Genomic DNA, 17,926 nt, shown 5'->3' on the forward strand with positions numbered 1-17,926 from the left:
TAAGTTGTTACAATGTTACAAACTTTTTTTTTACCTTAGTCCTACTGAAGAGGTACCCGGGAATCCTCGGTGACTTTGGAACGCTTTTTAGTCCGTCCTTCCTTTATTATTACTAATAATAAAAGGTATAGTGGACGGACTATTGTATTAGAATAAGTTAGTTCTCACTAATATTTTCGTCTGAAATTTTTTGAAATTTTCAATAATAATTTTACTTCAATTATCGTATTTTTAAACCAAAAAGTTGAGAGGGGTCTAAGAGCACTTGCCGCTGCCAACCAAGAAAACAAAAGAAGCAGGCAGATAGTACCTACCTATGTCGGTAGATAATATGCCAAGTTCATAAAACCTCCTTAGAACTTTCCTGCTTTCCATATGACAAGTAAGCCCCTATAACGAGTAATATCAGTATATATTTTGTATAGAACACATTGTATACATATACATATGTATAACGCAACCCATATGAATAATGTCAAGCTACATTGCATAAAACAGAGGTAGGTACATTCATATTATGTACATATTTAAATACATAGTTACATAGTGATACAGGCATATATTATGTACATATTTAAATACATAGGTATACAGTGTAAAGAAATCAGTCCATTATAACATTTATTACAATGTCCACCATTATGCAGTGGTACCAACAACGAATATATCGTTATCAGTACCAACCTGGCGAGAGGTGATAAGATAAGGACCCATTAGGGAGCTCTAATGTGAATGAGGGAACTCTAATGTTGATACGTTGATACAGGTAGGAACTATCCATAAGGGAACTCTAATGTGAATGAGGGAGCTCTAATGTTGATACGTTGATACAGGTAGGAACATTCCATTAGGGAGCTCTAATGTGAATGAGGGAACTCTAATGTTGATACGTTGATACAGCTAGGAACATTCCATTAGGGAGCTCTAATGTGAATGAGGGAACTCTAATGTTGATACGTTGATACAGGTAGGAACTATCCATTAGGGAGCTCTAATGTGAATGAGGGAACTCTAATGTTGATACGTTGATACAGGTAGGAACTATCCATTAGGGAACTCTAATGTGAATGAGGGAACTCTAATGTTGATACAGGTAGGAATTTTCCTAGTTTTACTCGACATCAATTTTGTTTCTACGACCAATTTTGGAGAAAGATCCTTTCTGAGTTTTGGGTTTCGTTGGCCTTTGTGACACCATAGGACACAACTATTGGAGCGATTTCTGCAGTTTACTGAGGAATTATCGTCATATTTTCTTCTCCTTCTTCTTCTTCTTCATCTTCTCCTCATCCTTCTTCAAAAGTCCTACTCGAAGAATGAATGAGGTCAATAAACCTGAAGACGTTTAACTATCTTCTTTCTCGAAGCTCAACACACCAAATCCCACTTGTGAAAAATAATCAAAACTCCCAACATAGGTACATATCTTTGGAAAAAATAGAAATGGAATTAGGAGTCCCAACAAAATGGTCTCTTTGAGCGCATATTGGAATGTTTGTTGAGTACTTAAAATATACAATGTTGTTGGTGCAATCACATTCAAATCAATATAATATGCAACCATGTCCATTGTCCATACATGGATTTCTTTACACCATTTGAATTCAATTATTTTATAAGAGAAGTACCACGAGTAGAAGAACAAACAAATTAATATATATCTACCTACTTTGATATTTATAAGACTGACTGAAGACGTAGGTCGTCGCTATATCATAACCAACCTTTAGTCAGACAAAGTAAATACAACACACATTCAACCTTTAATGCAAACCCTACAACACCTTAGCAAAAAGCGTGCAGCACTCCGAGAACTCAAAGCACTTTGCATCGGTTTAAATGATCATAGCAATAACAGCACAAATCATCATAAAAAAAAAAAAAAAAAAAAAAAAAAAAAAAAAAAAAATTTCTATATAGAAAAAATAATGTTAGCCGTCAGCACTACTCAGCAGTACATTGAATCTTGAATCCATCCCATGAACCACTGAGGTTAAGCAACGTTGCGCGTGGCAAGTAGCTGGACGGGGGACGAGTAAAAGAGAGAGAGAGAAAGAGAGGAACAGACTTATTCTTGCCCTAAAAATGTGCCAATCTCGTTGTTGTCCGTCTTTCCCCTATTTTTGTCGTACATAAATAAACATGACATTTAGTCAGAGATAAGTAACATGGCCGACTGTGAATTTTCAAGTAGTGTGTTCGTATTTTAACTCTGACAGCACGTAGAACATTTTTACTTTCCTTATCCTATATTAAGGAAAGTAATATATTAAACATTAGGAATGTTGAGCCTAAAATTTCCCTTGAAATAGCAAAGGTTGATTGTGAAGGGCATCCACTCGTAAATTTTTTGTTAGCCAAAACCAAATGTCAGCCCAAAGCAATCACCCTAGTTAGGACGGATTGAGAAGCTGACGAAAAACGCCGACCCCGTCTGAACACGGGAAAAGGCGAGGAAGAATGGTGAGCAAAAAGAATTGAAGAAGATAATCCGCATTAATTCCAATGAAATGAACAACGTTCCGTCCTAGAGAGTTGGAGGATACCAAAATACAATGATTTTTCCTACAGATATTTTTACTTTCTTTATCCTATATTAAGGAAAGTAATATATTAAACATTAGGAATGTTGAGCCTAAAATTTCCCTTGAAATAGCAAAGGTTGATTGTAAAGGGCATCCACTCGTAAATTTTTTGTAGCCAAAACCAAATGTCAGCCCAAAGCAATCACCCTAGTTAGGCCGGATTGAGAAGCTGACGAAAAACGCCGACCCCGTCTGTAAATGGGAAAAGGCGAGGAAGAATGGTGAGCAAAAAGATTTAAAGATGATAATCCGCATTAATTCCAATGAAATGAACAACGTTCCGTCCTAGAGAGTTGGAGGATACCAAAATACAATGATTTTTCCTACAGATCTCTGGCAGTTGCTGGTCGCTGCAGGATATTGGGTATCTAGACACTCCTAAGACCAAACTCCTACTAAGAACTTCTGCTGCAAGAAACATCCTACAGATATCCCTCCTAGAATCATTAGAGGACGGATAACAATAATAGACAAAACAACACTGTTGAAAAAATGCAACATGACAGCATCACCCATATCTACAAATTTGCCTAATATCGACCTTGAAAAAAAAGCAACCAAAGCAAATAGATATCCAAGAAAAAAGTAACGAAAACGAGTAGGTACGTAAATAAAGTGACTTATTATTATTATATTACACTTTATTAGGATTTTACAATGTTTTTTACAATACAATATTTACAAACAGGTACACAAAACAAAATAGCGCAAGAAACAACCATACTTATATTCAAATGTGAGACCTCTAGGTTGGGTATCAGTTTTCGCAGTACGTGTAAGGAATTTGAGCCTCTGCAGCTGTACAAAACTATAAATTAAACTGTAAGAAAAATCAGTACAAGAGAATCCTTCTACATATTTGCAAAGAATGCAAAGTTTTCAGTCTAATTTTATTGAAGAAATTTTAATAACTAAATTATTGTGTTAAGCATATATTATGTATCCATTAGGTACTTGAATGTTTGTCACAAAAGTTGTTCCCCACTATACGATTTATGATACTTGACTTGGACTCGAACCACCAACCTCCAGATCTGAATGTTAACTACTACACCAGTGAGATTATTTTTTACAGTCTCATTAAACAAAGTAAAACACTAAAACGAGACAAAGAGGTTATGGCTAAGGCCCAATATGACCTTACTAGCTGCGAATGTATTCGTTGTAGGACGAAAATTGATCCCAAATCCAAACAGTATTGTCTATCTACAATTCTACATAAATAGCTTTTATATCAATCATTTTACCAACAGAAACAATCAACAAATTACTGAAAAATCTGAAAATCTAACTCTACTGAAAATATTCTAATTAATACTAGTAGTAAAAAGTAAAAAAAAAAAAAAAAAAAAAAAAAAAAAAAAAAAATGCATGAAATCATCACATTGAATCTGAAGTGTTAGAACACCAGTTTAAATCAAATTGATCAATAATCAATAACTTACTCTGCGGAGATATGTACGAGTAGGTATGTAGATGAAATTGGTTCGCCCTAAGGTGCAATTTGAATTCCGGTGAAATTTAGTTTCAAAATAAAATCATGGTCAGGGCTCACTGAATTAGATTATTCACCAAAATATCGTCAACAACTGAAATTTATTCACCTCAAGCCCTTTAGAAAGAGGATAACAACAATAACACAATGAAAAATTGCACATTGAATGGTAGATATTAAAGACAAATAAAAACACTGAACAAACAAATTGAACTTGAAAAAAGAAGCATAAAAATCACAAAAATTAGACTAAAAAAAGCTACGTGTGATGTTTTAGTAGAAAATTCAAAAATAAGCTATTTAATTTAAAATGAATATTTAAAAAATCATAACATAAACATATTGAATATTATATTGATAAGAAATTATTTGTACTAATTTTCATTTTATTACATCTTTAATACACTATTAAAAAAACAAATAAATTTATTTTATTGGATATTTAAGATTATGAATACAAATTCTGGTTTTAATATTTTTTATATGAAACAATTTTTTGCAATAATTTTTTGAACATTTTTTTTAGAACTACAAAATATTCACCGTGTTAATTAATGAGGTAAATAAAAAAATGTAAAAATTACTAGATTCAAAATTTCCTAATTGGTTGAACACTATTGGTTTGGTAGCGGGCAATTTTTACAATGTGCTTAAAATGTATCTCGAGAAAAATAAAGATGTTTGATTATTTTGTTTCTATTTTTTTATTTGACTTCAAATATTAGATTAACAATAAAAAATAATAACTTTTATTAGATTGGTGTCCATATAAAATAATAAAAATAGGCATAGAAATTCCATGTGCTTTAGTTTAGGAACATGAGAAAAGATAGCACCAGGTAATCTTTTCTATAGCTTTTTAAATCGAATTTATTTGTATAGATACATAATTCACAAGGCTCTGTTGTTATGGCCTGTTTTTTGAAGTTTTCAATAACACGAAATGTTGTTTGAAACAGTCGCCCTGTAATTTATTAGCCAACCGTTTATTTTTATTTTTTATTTTACATACTAGCTATAAGCTGTACCTACCTACATTATGGGGACATGCCATAAGTAGGCAGTAGTCTCGTTCTCTCTCTCTCTCTCTCTCTCTCTCTCTCTCTCTCTCTCTCTCTCTCTCTTCAAGTGGTTTTCCTGATCAACCGTGTCGCTTGGAAACTAAAAGTTGAAAAGGTTGTCCCATAATTCATTACAGGACAAAAGAAAAGCCTTTTGGGTTACGATTGGTCCAGAAAGATATTCAGAACACAGAAGAATGGTAACAATTTGACATTTTTGACACTTTTTCAAAATGGCAAAACAAAAGATTTGAAACCGATTTAAAGAGAACTCAGAATCCCTTCTCAGAAGAATGGTAGAGAATACTTTGAATTTTTGACACTTATTCAAAATGGCAAAACAAAAGATTTACTTATTTTACCCAGAGGATAACCTTTTGTATACAGGGGACCCCATGACACTTCAAAAACTGCAGGGATTTATGTTGAATGATTCTCTGAGCATGACTGAACATTGTAAAATATTTTGAAACGAAAATTTGATATGCTTTTCAAGAAATACAATTTTTCCTTATACTTGTTCTTCTTTTTCTGCTCATGTGAAACCTAAAGGATCTTGAGAATTTGTTATAGCATTCAAACACACCTCTTCTTCGCCTTTTCCCGTGTACAGACGGGGTCGGTGTTTTTCGTCAGCCTCTCAATAAGCCCTAACTAGGGTGATTACTTTGGGTTTGGGCTGACATTTGGTTTTGGCTACAAATTTTAAGAGCATTCAAATATACCATAGAGAAATATTATCTACCAATGCGATGGATCACTGAAGCAACGTTGTTCGTGATTGGTGTCCGGTTAGGTGACCATCTGGCCCCATTCAGGCTAAGTGAGGTTATTGTGAGAAGGCGGTTAGGTTAGCCTGTCGCCAAATAGAGGATAAAACCTCCCAGCAGCCACCACTCCAGACAAGGATCAAAGATCCTTACAGATATAGGAGGATATTGAGGAAAACTAACCCTGCCCATCTCCATCAATCCGAACTCCCTCATTCAGATTCCCTATTCATGTCCAGGCATTCCCGCCTCATGTTCTCCATTCCGAAACTTTGATTAACAACCGGGAAATTGCTGCCATTTCCCGGCCCGGCGTCCTTATCCCCGTCCTTCGTACAGTTTTCGAGACATTGTGTCCAGGCATTCCCGCCTCATGTTCTCCATCCCGAAACTTTGATTAACAACCGGGAAATTGCTGCCATTTCCCGGCCCGGCGTCCTTATCCCCGTCCTTCGTACAGTTTTCGAGACATTTCCCATTTGGAGGGAGGAGGAAAAAATGCCAAAAGTAGATTGAGTTGAGATCCCCCTCTTGTTTTTGCTGATGGCAATTTATGACCTCAGCATGTCCGCTTCAGTCCTAGCGAAATTATCTCAGTTTTATCTCAGCTTCTCCTACAAAAGCCCCATTAGTCTGTCATGATCTCATGATCATAACTCTCAGCAAATAACAATCCGGATTTCTGAAAGAATGGGTTTTTGTTCTATGATTTTAAGTTTGGATTTCCAACGGGCTTCCTCAACGTCGTCAAAACTTGGAAACAATGGAAAATATGGGGGAAAGAGCTCACTATGTGAGAATCGTATCATTAGAGCCTTACACGCATATGCTGTTTTTTTCCCCACAGAAAAAAAACCAATAGGTAGTATTAATGTTTTGCTGTTTTCATATTCCTTCAAATATTCCTATTTTCCTGCTCCTTCAAATATTCCTATTTTCCTGCTCCTCCAAATATTTCTATTTTCTGTTCCTTCAAATATTCCTATTTTCCTGCTCCTCCAAATATTTCTATTTTCTGTTCCTCCAAATAATACTATTTATCTGTTCCTCCAAATATTTCTATATGATCATAACTCTCAGCAAATAACAATCCGGATTTCGGAAAGAATGGGTTTTTGTTCTACGATTTTAAGTTTGGATTTCCAACGGGCTTCCTCAACGTCGTCAAGACTTGGAAACAATGGAAAATATGGGGGAAAGAGCTCACTATGTGAGAATCGTATCATTAGAGCCTTACACGCATATACTGTTTTTTCCCCACAGAAAAAAAACCAATAGTATTAATGTTTTGCTGTTTTCATATTCCTTCAAATATTCCTATTTATCTGTTCCTCCAAATATTTCTATTTTCTGTTCCTTCAAATATTCCTATTTTCCTGCTCCTCCAAATATTCCTGTTGTCTGTTCCTTCAAATATTACTATTTATCTGTTCCTCCAAATGTTTCCTATTTTCTGTTCCTTCAAATATTCCTATTTTCCTGCTCCTCCAAATATTCCTGTTGTCTGTTCCTTCAAATATTACTATTTATCTGTTCCTCCAAATGTTTCTATTTTTCTGTCCCTAAAAATATTCCTATTTTCCTGCTCCTCCAAATATTTCTATTTTCTGTTCCTTCAAATAATACTATTTATCTGTTCCTCCAAATGTTTCTATTTTTCTGTTCCTAAAAATATTCCTATTTTCCTGCTCCTCCAAATATTTCTATTTTCTGTTCCTTCAAATATTACTATTTATCTGTTCCTCCAAATGTTTCTATTTTTCTGTTCCTAAAAATATTCCTATTTTCCTGCTCCTCCAAATATTCCTATTTTCAGAGAGAGAGAGAAACAGAGAGAAAGAGAGAGGGTGAGGGAGAGAGACAGGATTTGCCATGAGAAGATTTATAATCGAGTTAAAAGCAAATGGAGAAGAATACAAAAAGGGGACCTTACAAAAAGAAAGAAAAAAAATGAGAAAAAGCTTTGGAAGATTAAAAGTTTAGGTTCAAATAACCAAAGGGAGAGGAGGGTGCTGAAATAATTCATAAACAAGATGAATCCCATATTAAAAGTCCATATAGTTTTATGTCATATTTCTGGAATAGGAAAAACAAAAAGAAGAAGACAATACATCTCAATTAATTCAAGACAGTGACGTGTATACTCAACTTCTACCATATCAGCATATTACCTATATACTTAGGATGTATATTATATACTTAGGACAGACGACAGGGAAACGTGGTGTATACAGGGTAACCCAGGACAAAAAATTCCTTAGTCATCTTGACAAAATAAGGACAAAAAAGTCTTTTAATAAAGATTAAGGATTTAATCTGTGTCAACATACAGCCTGATCTGGGTCTACTTTCTTACGATCAGCCTTAGGTTGATTGCTTTGGGGCAGATTTTTGGCTAAAAAAAAAAAAAAAAAAAAAGTGGATGCTCTTGGCAGCACTCAACCTTTGCTATTTCTTCGGCAAATACTATGGAGCTATGGACTTGAAAGGTCAGGTTTTCAAGATTAAACTAGGGCTCCCCTCTGATCAGTCAGTTTAGGACAAGTTTTTGAGGGGAACACATGAGTTTCGCGTCCTGAGAACACCCTGTATTAGAGCATAAATTCCCCCTTCAGAAAAATGGCGTCTTCATGATAAAAAGAAACAGAGCTATAGTAAATTATAGTTTTTGGAATGAGATGAAAGCTATGGACTTGGAAGGTCAGGGTTTCAAGATTAAACTAGGGCTCCCCTCTGATCAGTCAGTTTAGGACAAGTTTTTGAGGGAACACATGAGTTTCGCATCCTGAGAACACCCTGTATTAGAACATAAATTCCCCCTTCAAAAAAAATGGCGTCTTCATGATAAAAAGAAACAGAGCTATAGTAAATTATAGTTTTTGGAATGAGATGAAAGATATATATTTTTAAAAAAGACTACAATACATAGAAATTATATAAAAGTATATACTTTTTTACATGGATAAAACGAGCGAGAAAGAGAGAGAGGAGGTGTAAGCTTATGTATTTATTTTACATTGTACATAACCCGTCGGTACATAATGTTTCAAATGGTCGTAGGACACTCTTTCCATTTATGATCTTGTAAAAACTGAAAGCCCATAAAAAAGTTATGGTCCTCTCTACTTACTCAGAAAGGTAAGGGAGTAACTTGGATATTTTTCGCAAATATTTTATTGTTTGGTGAAATATGTTCGTGAGTATTTGCGGATTATGTTGCTTACGAGTACAGGTTTTTAAAAAAGACTACAATACATAGAAATTATATAAAAGTATATACTTTTTTACATGGATAAAACGAGCGAGAAAGAGAGAGAGGAGGTGTAAGCTTATGTATTTATTTTACATTGTACATAACCCGTCGGTACATAATGTTTCAAATGGTCGTAGAAGCCTACGTATGTAAATAAATGGTTATAATCAGGCGTACATAGTAATACTTTGTTCTAATAGCAACCTCCGTAGCCTAATAGAGGTCATCTGAGTGGCCAACAGTCAGGAGACCCCGGGTTCTAGTCCCGGCGAGGTCGAAAATCATTTGAGGCGTTAGAAATCTTAGAACTAACACAGAAAAAGAGCTCCTGTGGATAGGTACAAGAGGTCCCTGAAATTCAAGAAACTAATCTCCGAATTTTCTTTATGTCTTGAACTACTTTGCCAAACATCAAAATCGCTCCACACTTCCAAATTTACTGTGTAGCAAACAAACTACATAAATGTAAAAAAGATAAAATGTAGACCTCTTTTTGTTCGATCACAGGAGCAATGAAAAAAAAAAAAAAAAAAAAAAAAAAAAAAAAATGAGTGGCCAGCAGTCAGGAGACCCCGGGTTCTAGTCCCGACGAGGTCGAAAATCATTTGTGGCGTTAAATATCTGAGAACTAACGCAGAAAAAGAGCTCCTATGGGCAGGTATAAGAGGTCCCTGAAATTCAAAAAAACTAATCTCTTCAAGTCTTTGTGTCTTAAACTACTTTGCCAAACATCAAAATCGCTCCAAACTTCCAAATTTACTGTGTAGCAAACAAACTACATACCTAAATGTAAAAAAGATAAAATGTTAGACCTCTTTTTGTTCGATCACAGGAGCAATGAAAAAAAAAAAAAAAAAAAAAAACCTATTTTTCTGTTCTCCGAAGAGGTAAATCCTCCTTGTATAAATATTTATCCAACCTAATCCATAGGGACGTTGGCGATATGCAATTTGTATTCAGAAGTGAAGCAGGATACATTCAAAACTTTAGCAGTAAAGGAGGGAATATTATTTGTTATTCAAAGGCCAAAAGCTAGAGGAAGAGAGAGAGAGAGACAGAGAGAAAGAGAGAGGGTGAGGGAGAGAGACAGAATTTGCCATGAGAAGATTTATAATCGAGTTAAAAGCAAATGGAGAAGAATACAGGGAAGAGAGAGAGAGAAAGAGAGAGGGTGAGGGAGAGAGACAGAATTTGCCATGAGAAGATTTATAATCGAGTTAAAAGCAAATGGAGAAGAATACAAAAAGGGGACCTTAAAAAGAGAAAGAAAAAAAAAATGAGAAAAAGCTTAGGAAGATTAAAAGTTCAGGTTCAAATAACCAAAGGGAGAGGAGGGTGCTGAAATAATTCATAAACAAGATGAATCCCATATTAAAAGTCCATAGTTTTATGTCATACTAGCTGAATTCCGTCGCTTCGCTCCGGAATCCCGCTAGTTCATCCCGAGGCATGGCCAAACTTGTGGAAAAGGCATGGCCGAGAATAGGAAAAACAAAAGGAAGAAGAAAATACATCTCAATTAATTGAAGACACCATAATCGGTAGAACAGTTACAGTGGACACTAAAAGTCCACTTTTGTATTTTCCTTTCTTGAAACTTTCGGAAACGGAACCACATCTCAATTAATTCAAGACACCATAATCGGTAGAACAGTTACAGTGGACACTAAAAGTCCACTTTTGTATTTTCCTTTCTTGAAACTTTCGGAAACGGAACCGCATCTCAATTAATTCAAGACACGATAATGGGTAGAACAGTTACAGTGGACACTAAAAGTCCACTTTTGTATTTTCCTTTCTTGAAACTTTCGGAAACGGAACCGATTCTGATGGGGCGCCATCTTGGATTTCCTGTGGTTTAGTACAGGAGCTATTTCAGTTTTCAAAAGGGAACCGGTTTAGTTTCCGAAAGTTTCCCGAAAGGATAATACACATTTTCATACCTATCTGGAGGCTATGGACAAACAATCGATTTGCTACAGATAAAAAAAAAAAAGTTTTCCAACTTCCGAAACACCGTACTCAATTTTGACATTGAGCAAACAATAAGTTCGGAGGAAAATTGGAAAAAGTTATTAAGTTTTATGACAGGGGGAAATAACTTCAAGGGAGGGAAAAGGCAGGAAAAGTATTATTTAGAAGTATTTAGACAAAATTGACATTTTCTTTCTGTTTTTTTATTGTTTTGTTTGTTACGAAGTTAAAATGGAGGAAATTCAACATTTTGAGTTTCTCTCTCACACGAAAAGTCTTGGATAGTGGATATCTCTTTTAAACCTTGTCAATTTTGACAAGAGAAGGTGCATCTTCCTTTCGGAAACGGAAACACTTCCCTTTCGGAAACAGAAAAATGAAAATCAAAAGGAAATTTTAACTAGTCAGCAACCTATAACTACTTTATGTCCACACAAACGCATTTCGTTTTCCCTGCATATCTCAGGAAGTATTGAAGAATGCGTAATATGCACTTTACTTACAGTACCTAGTTTATAATGTGCATTTTACACAAAATATAATTGTGAGAAAGTGTTCTTTTACTCAACACTGAACACTATACAGTCATGCACTATTACCTATAATACATATAAGTAGGTGCTTCTATGTAGGTACCATATATATGTACATAGGCATAAATACACTAGGTATCTAATTATGTATGTACTCATGGTATTTCAGATACCAATGTAAGATAGGCGGTGCATCTTCCTTTCGGAAACGGAAACACTTCCCTTTTGGAAACAGAAATGAAAATTAAAAAGAAATTTTAACTAGTCAGCAACCTGTAACTACTTTATGTCCACACAAACGCATTTCGTTTTCCCTGCATATCTCAGGAAGTATTGAAGAATGCGTAAAATGCACTTTACTTACAGTACCTAGTGTATAATATGCATTTTACACAAAATATAATTGTGAGAAAGTGTTCTTTTACTCAACACTGAACACTATACAGTCATGCACTATTACCTATATACATTCTATCTAGGTATAATATGCATTTTACACAAAATATAATTGTGAGAAAGTGTTCTTTTACTCAACACTGAACACTATACAGTCATACACTATTACCTATATACATAAGTAGGTGCTTCTATGTACCATATATATGTATGTACATAGGCATAAATACACTAGATCAGGGTTGTCCAACCTTAGGGCACCCGAGGGCCGCAAGAGACCAAGGTAGAGAGTTGGCGGGCCGCAAAAAAGATACCAATGTAAGATAGGCTCACAGAGATACTGAACTAACACGTCTCCTTGATACCAAAGCAACAAAGTGTTGAAAACTTACATGCTGGCAACACTGTTTCAAAGCTTGCACCGTTGTAATTTACAACACTTGCAACGTTGTAATTTACAACACGATTGCCTGATATGGGTAACTTGCAAGTTGCAAGTACGCTGAGTTGTTTCCTATCTTCTCCTTGGTGAGGAGTTGTAAAGCTGGATACACACTTGCTCCTTGATTACTGTGAAATGAACTCTGATATTTTGTATTTATTTATATCAGAAATTATTTCTAATAGGCATCCAAAGGGCAGTGGATTTAATCTCATAGACACGAAAAGTCAGTAATGGGCCAGCTCGAGATTAGAATAAAATTCAGTTAACTGGTAGATCACAGAAGAAGGGCCAACCTTCGGGATTTGATAGAGAGTGTCTATCATATTCAAAAGTTTGGCGTTTCAGGCGCTATTAAGAGTCGCACGGCCACACTGCCAATGTGCGACGGGTCTAAAACTTCAAGAACTTCACACACGTACTCATACATTTCACTCTTGGTACATTTTTAACGCTTGCCTTTCCTTGACAACAGTGTGTAGCTGGCTTTAAGCAACAGTATAGTAGATTCAGCTGATGACGGATTGGTGAGTTAGAGGACAGAATAGAGGGGGAAAGAGGTGTTCAGTAGGATGAAGAGGAGAAGACTTGATAAGAAGGTTCATTAACACAGAAATAAGTCATCCACGAGAATTCACAGCAAGCAGGTTCAACAGGCTTGACGATTGGAGTGGTATTCTTGGTGCAGTGCAGACCATTTCTTACTTCTCTTGGGTCGGGATCTGGGATTTTCCACAATACTCAGAATACTCAACGCCAGTGACTCCCAAACATTGATTTGCGGCCCCCGAGAGGGCCGTGAAAGACTGCAGGACCCCGCGGATTCGCGGAAAATCGCAAAAAAATATACAGTAAAGGGGCCGCGGAGCATTCACAATTAAAGAAAAGGGGTTTGGGGTCCGCTGCTCTACGCAATTACAAACGACAGATGTCCAAAAGAACCTTTATAGTGAAATTTTACTCACACGAAATTTGAGAATTTAGGATCTATCTCAGCATATTTCAGGCTATTCTTCTTCAGCAAGAAGCCTTTTGTTCTTAAATGAAACAGCCTGACGAAGATTTCCCTTTTGTTCTATCTTGGCAACCGAAAAATGTTCTTTTAGGAAACAGTAATGACTAAAGATTCTTCTTCACACAGAATTTCATTTCAACAAACTTGCTAACAATTAAAACTATTAAAAAGTCTCTTAAGTTCAGGAAACTTGTACTCTTTACGGAGCATTAACAAGTGCATTAAGACATCATGGGGTAGGAAACATGGAGAGGCTTCTGAGAGAAAGTTTCGAGTTGCTTTTTTAGCACATTGTTTTCTGAGAAATTTATTTACAGATTTGACTGATATGTGGGTATGACTGATGGCTTAACATATTAGAAAGTAAAAATCGTATAGAAAGAAGAACTATTTTGCTGCCTTCTTGGGCTCGGGTGTAGAAAAAAATTAAAACTGGACTGCAAAGCAGGGTTTACAGTTATGTTGGAAATTTCAAGACAACAAATGTCAATGTTTCACATGGAAACTGTCGTCTCATTTCCACATTCAAGAATCATATTGTAATACAACATTATGGTCCGATATTTCCAACATATTATTATGTAAGTGTGGACCCTTCTTAACATTCAACAGACTTTCAACATGACTACAAAAAAAGCTTCATACAAAACTCCAAGTTCATTTCGAAGAAAAAAGGAGTGAGCACATGGAGTGATTCTGACTTTAAAAAAGCTTTCAAAAAGTTTTCAAAATATTTAAAAAAAGAAAATTCCTCTTTCCTGCCTGGATCCAAACTGATCTTTTGATTTCGCTTTTATTTAGTTCAATACCAATGTCCATGATTTTGAGGTCATAGCTTGAGTTAGAGCCTTATTAGAACTCTTTTATTTTCAGAAACAGAGAACAGTGCCCCGTCTGATCCGTACTTATTTAAATGAGTTTAATCACACGAAACAGCCTTGTACTTCAACCTCGAACTAGAACAAACAAAGGCACCAACAACATAAACATTGGATTGTTATGTAAATCCGTTGAACAAAACACGGGCCTAGCACGCAGCCTTGAGGAATGCGTATGTTGAATGCCCACTCGGACTGTGGCATTGTGGAAAGGTCATCGCGTTAGTTTGTGACATCGAGAATGTTTCCGAGAGTAATCGACCTCCGCTCCGTTGGTTTGGTCAGCTGAAAGGGGGTTTGAGAGACTAAGAAGTTTTTGAGATCAAAGGCCTTTTGGAGGTTTCGGGAATAGAAAATTTGCATTACGATTGTACACATATGTACCTACCTACGGGGGTTTCCATTTTAACTCTTTGAAGGTAATTGTCAATTTCAGCATCAAAATTCCAATTCGAAACAGGCAAAAGTATGTGATCAGCTGATTAGGTATTGCTAAAGGTAAGCTCTGCCATCAAACCTCAATATTAATGTTTCTATTTTTCTGTTCCTCCAAATATTCCTATTTTTCTGCTCCTCCAAATATTTCTATTTTCTGTTCCTCCAAATAATACTATTAATTATCTGTTCCTCCAAATATTTCTATTTTCTGTTCCTTCAAATAATACTATTTATCTGTTCCTCCAAATGTTTCTATTTTTCTGTTCCTAAAAATATTCCTATTTTTCTGTTCCTCCAAATATTCCTATTTTTCTGTTCTCCGAAGAGGTAAATCCTTCTTGTATAAATATTTATCCAACCTAATCCATAGGGACGTTGGCGATATGCAATTTGTATTCAGAAGTGAAGCAGGATACATTCAAAACTTTAGCAGTAAAGGAGGGAATATTATTTGTTATTCAAAGGCCAAAAGCTAGAGGAAGAGAGAGCGTATGTTGAATGCCCACTCGGACTGTGGCATTGTGGAAAGGTCATCGCGTTAGTTTGTGACATCGAGAATGTTTTCGAGAGTAATTGACCTCCGCTCCGTTGATTTGGTCAGCTGAAAGGGGGTTTGAGAGTCTAAGAAGTCTTTGAGATTTTGAGATCAAAGGCTTTTTGGAGGTTTCGGGACTAGAAAGAAGAAAATTTGCATTCAAAATTCCAATTCGAAACAGGCAAAAGTATGTGATCAGCTGATTAGGTATTGCTAAAGGTAAGCTCTGCCATCAAACCTCAAACCCTTTGAGAGACTAGGAAGTCTTTGAGATCAAAGGCCTTTTGGAGGTTTCGGGATTAAAAAATTTGCATCACGATTGTACACATACCTACCTACGGGGGTTTCCATTTTAACTCTTTGAAAGTAATTGTCAATTTCAGCATCAAAATTCCAATTCGAAACAGGCAAAAGTATGTGATCAGCTGATTAGGTATTCCTAAAGGTAAACTCTACCATCAAACCTCAAACCCCAATATTGCACAAGTAGATCTTCTCGAAAACAACACTGAGTAAGTTGAAAAAAGTGCTCCATGTTTGCTGAGAACTAACAACACATGTAAGGAGAAGGAGTTAAGGACCTAACCCTCCCAATATTGCGCAAGTAGATCTTCTCGGAAACAACACTGAGTAAGTTGAAAAAAGTGCTCCATGTTTGCTGAGAACTAACAACACATGTAAGGAGAAGGAGTTAAGGACCTAACCCGTAACAAGGCACAATCACTTTCGTTTTTATTTGGCTTTAAAAGAATGATTTTTACGACTATTCCGCTAACACAAATAGGTAGTTAAGGCCTTTTCAAATGTAAATCACAGGGTAGGGTTATTGTAACAATAAAACCTAATTTAAATAATATAGATGTGTTTGCAGAGGTCAATAAGGGTCAATTAGAAGGTCGTTAAGTTGTGTGCTCCATTTGAAAAGAGATTTGGGGGAGAACCAGGACCCGGGAAGGATTTGAACTTTGGAAACTTCCTAAAGCGTGTATTATAGAACTCCGATGTTAAGAGTTTTCGTCAGTTTTTCAAACGTAAAGCTTTGAACAAGTCTCACGAAAAATAGAGCTCATGTTAGGGAAGTAAATGAATGTCAATATGCAGTGGTTGGGTGGAAGAGCTCCTCCAGGTAAACCCCGTGACAAGTAAGAAAATAAATTCAACTAAAAACTGAAAGCAACCAAAGTCTGTTCTATGTTCACCACAAAATAAATGTTTACAAATCAGGCTATAGAAGAGTTCCTAAGACTAGTATTGGTGTTTTATGTTCTAGAAATCTAGGATGTGACGACAGAAATGGGTTCAAAATCTAAATATAGGCCGTCCAAGATGGCCGCCCTCGTGGTTTCCTTCTGTCAGCACTATTTTAAGAGTTTTCGTCAGTTTTTCAAACGTAAAGCTTTGAACAAGTCTCACGAAAAATAGAGCTCATGTTAGGGAAAAGAGTTTTCGTCAGTTTTTCAGACTTAAAGCTTTGAACAAGTCTCACAAAAAATAAAGCTCATGTTAGGGAAGTAAATGAATGTCAATATGCAGTGTTTGGGCGGAAGAGCTAGTAGTTGAGTGAAAGAGCTCCTCCAGGTAACACAAGTAAGAAGTAAGAAAATAAATTCAACTAAAAACTGAAAGCAACCAAAGTCTGTTCAGTGTTCACCACAAAATAAATGTTTACAAATCAGGCTATAGGAGAGTTCCTAAGACTATAGTATTGGTACCTATTTTATGTTCCTTCTAGAAATCTAGGATGTGACGACAGAAATGGGTTCGAAATCTAAATATAGGCCGTCCAAGATGGCCGCCCTCGTGGTTTCCTTCTGTCAGCACTATTCTCGAATTTCAACTTCATTAAAAGGATTCAGGATTTTAGCATCCCCCTGTTTTGTTTATGAGTAGTTTTGACTTTTTTGGTATTCATCAGGGATTTTGTCATCTCCACCAGTAATAGGGTCAACATACTCAATATTATAAGTTGCTGTTTTCTCCACAAAATAGATATTTGTAGGAAAAAGTTATGTAGACCCGGAGCCACACTTTCAGTTGCGCCACTGGAAATTCAATATTGACTTACACTAAAAAACTTATTATAAGTTGCTGTTTTCTCCACAAAATAGATTATTTGTAGGAAAAAGTTATGTAGACCCGGAGCCACACTTTCAGTTGCGCCACTGGAAATTCAATATTGACTTACACTAAAAAACTTATAACACTGTTATGACTACTTTCACGTCTTAGAATATGACTTATAAACTACTGGATAAATCTATTTACACTCCTAGTTGAAGTCTATTGTCATTATTTGCTGTTTTATAAGTTTTATTGTTTGCCAGGGGTTTTACATTAATTAAGGATTTGAACTTTGGAAACTTCCTAAAGCGTGTATTATAGAACTCCGATGTTAAGAGTTTTCGTCAGTTTTTCAAACGTAAAGCTTTGAACAAGTCTCACGAAAAATAGAGCTCATGTTAGGGAAGTAAATGAATGTCAATATGCAGTGGTTGGGTGGAAGATCTAGTAGTTGAGTGAAAGAGCTCCTCCAGGTATACCCCGTGACAAG

This window comes from Diaphorina citri, unplaced genomic scaffold (genome assembly GCF_000475195.1).
Source record: "Diaphorina citri unplaced genomic scaffold, Diaci psyllid genome assembly version 1.1 scaffold1618, whole genome shotgun sequence".
Classification (NCBI taxonomy): domain Eukaryota; kingdom Metazoa; phylum Arthropoda; class Insecta; order Hemiptera; family Psyllidae; genus Diaphorina; species Diaphorina citri.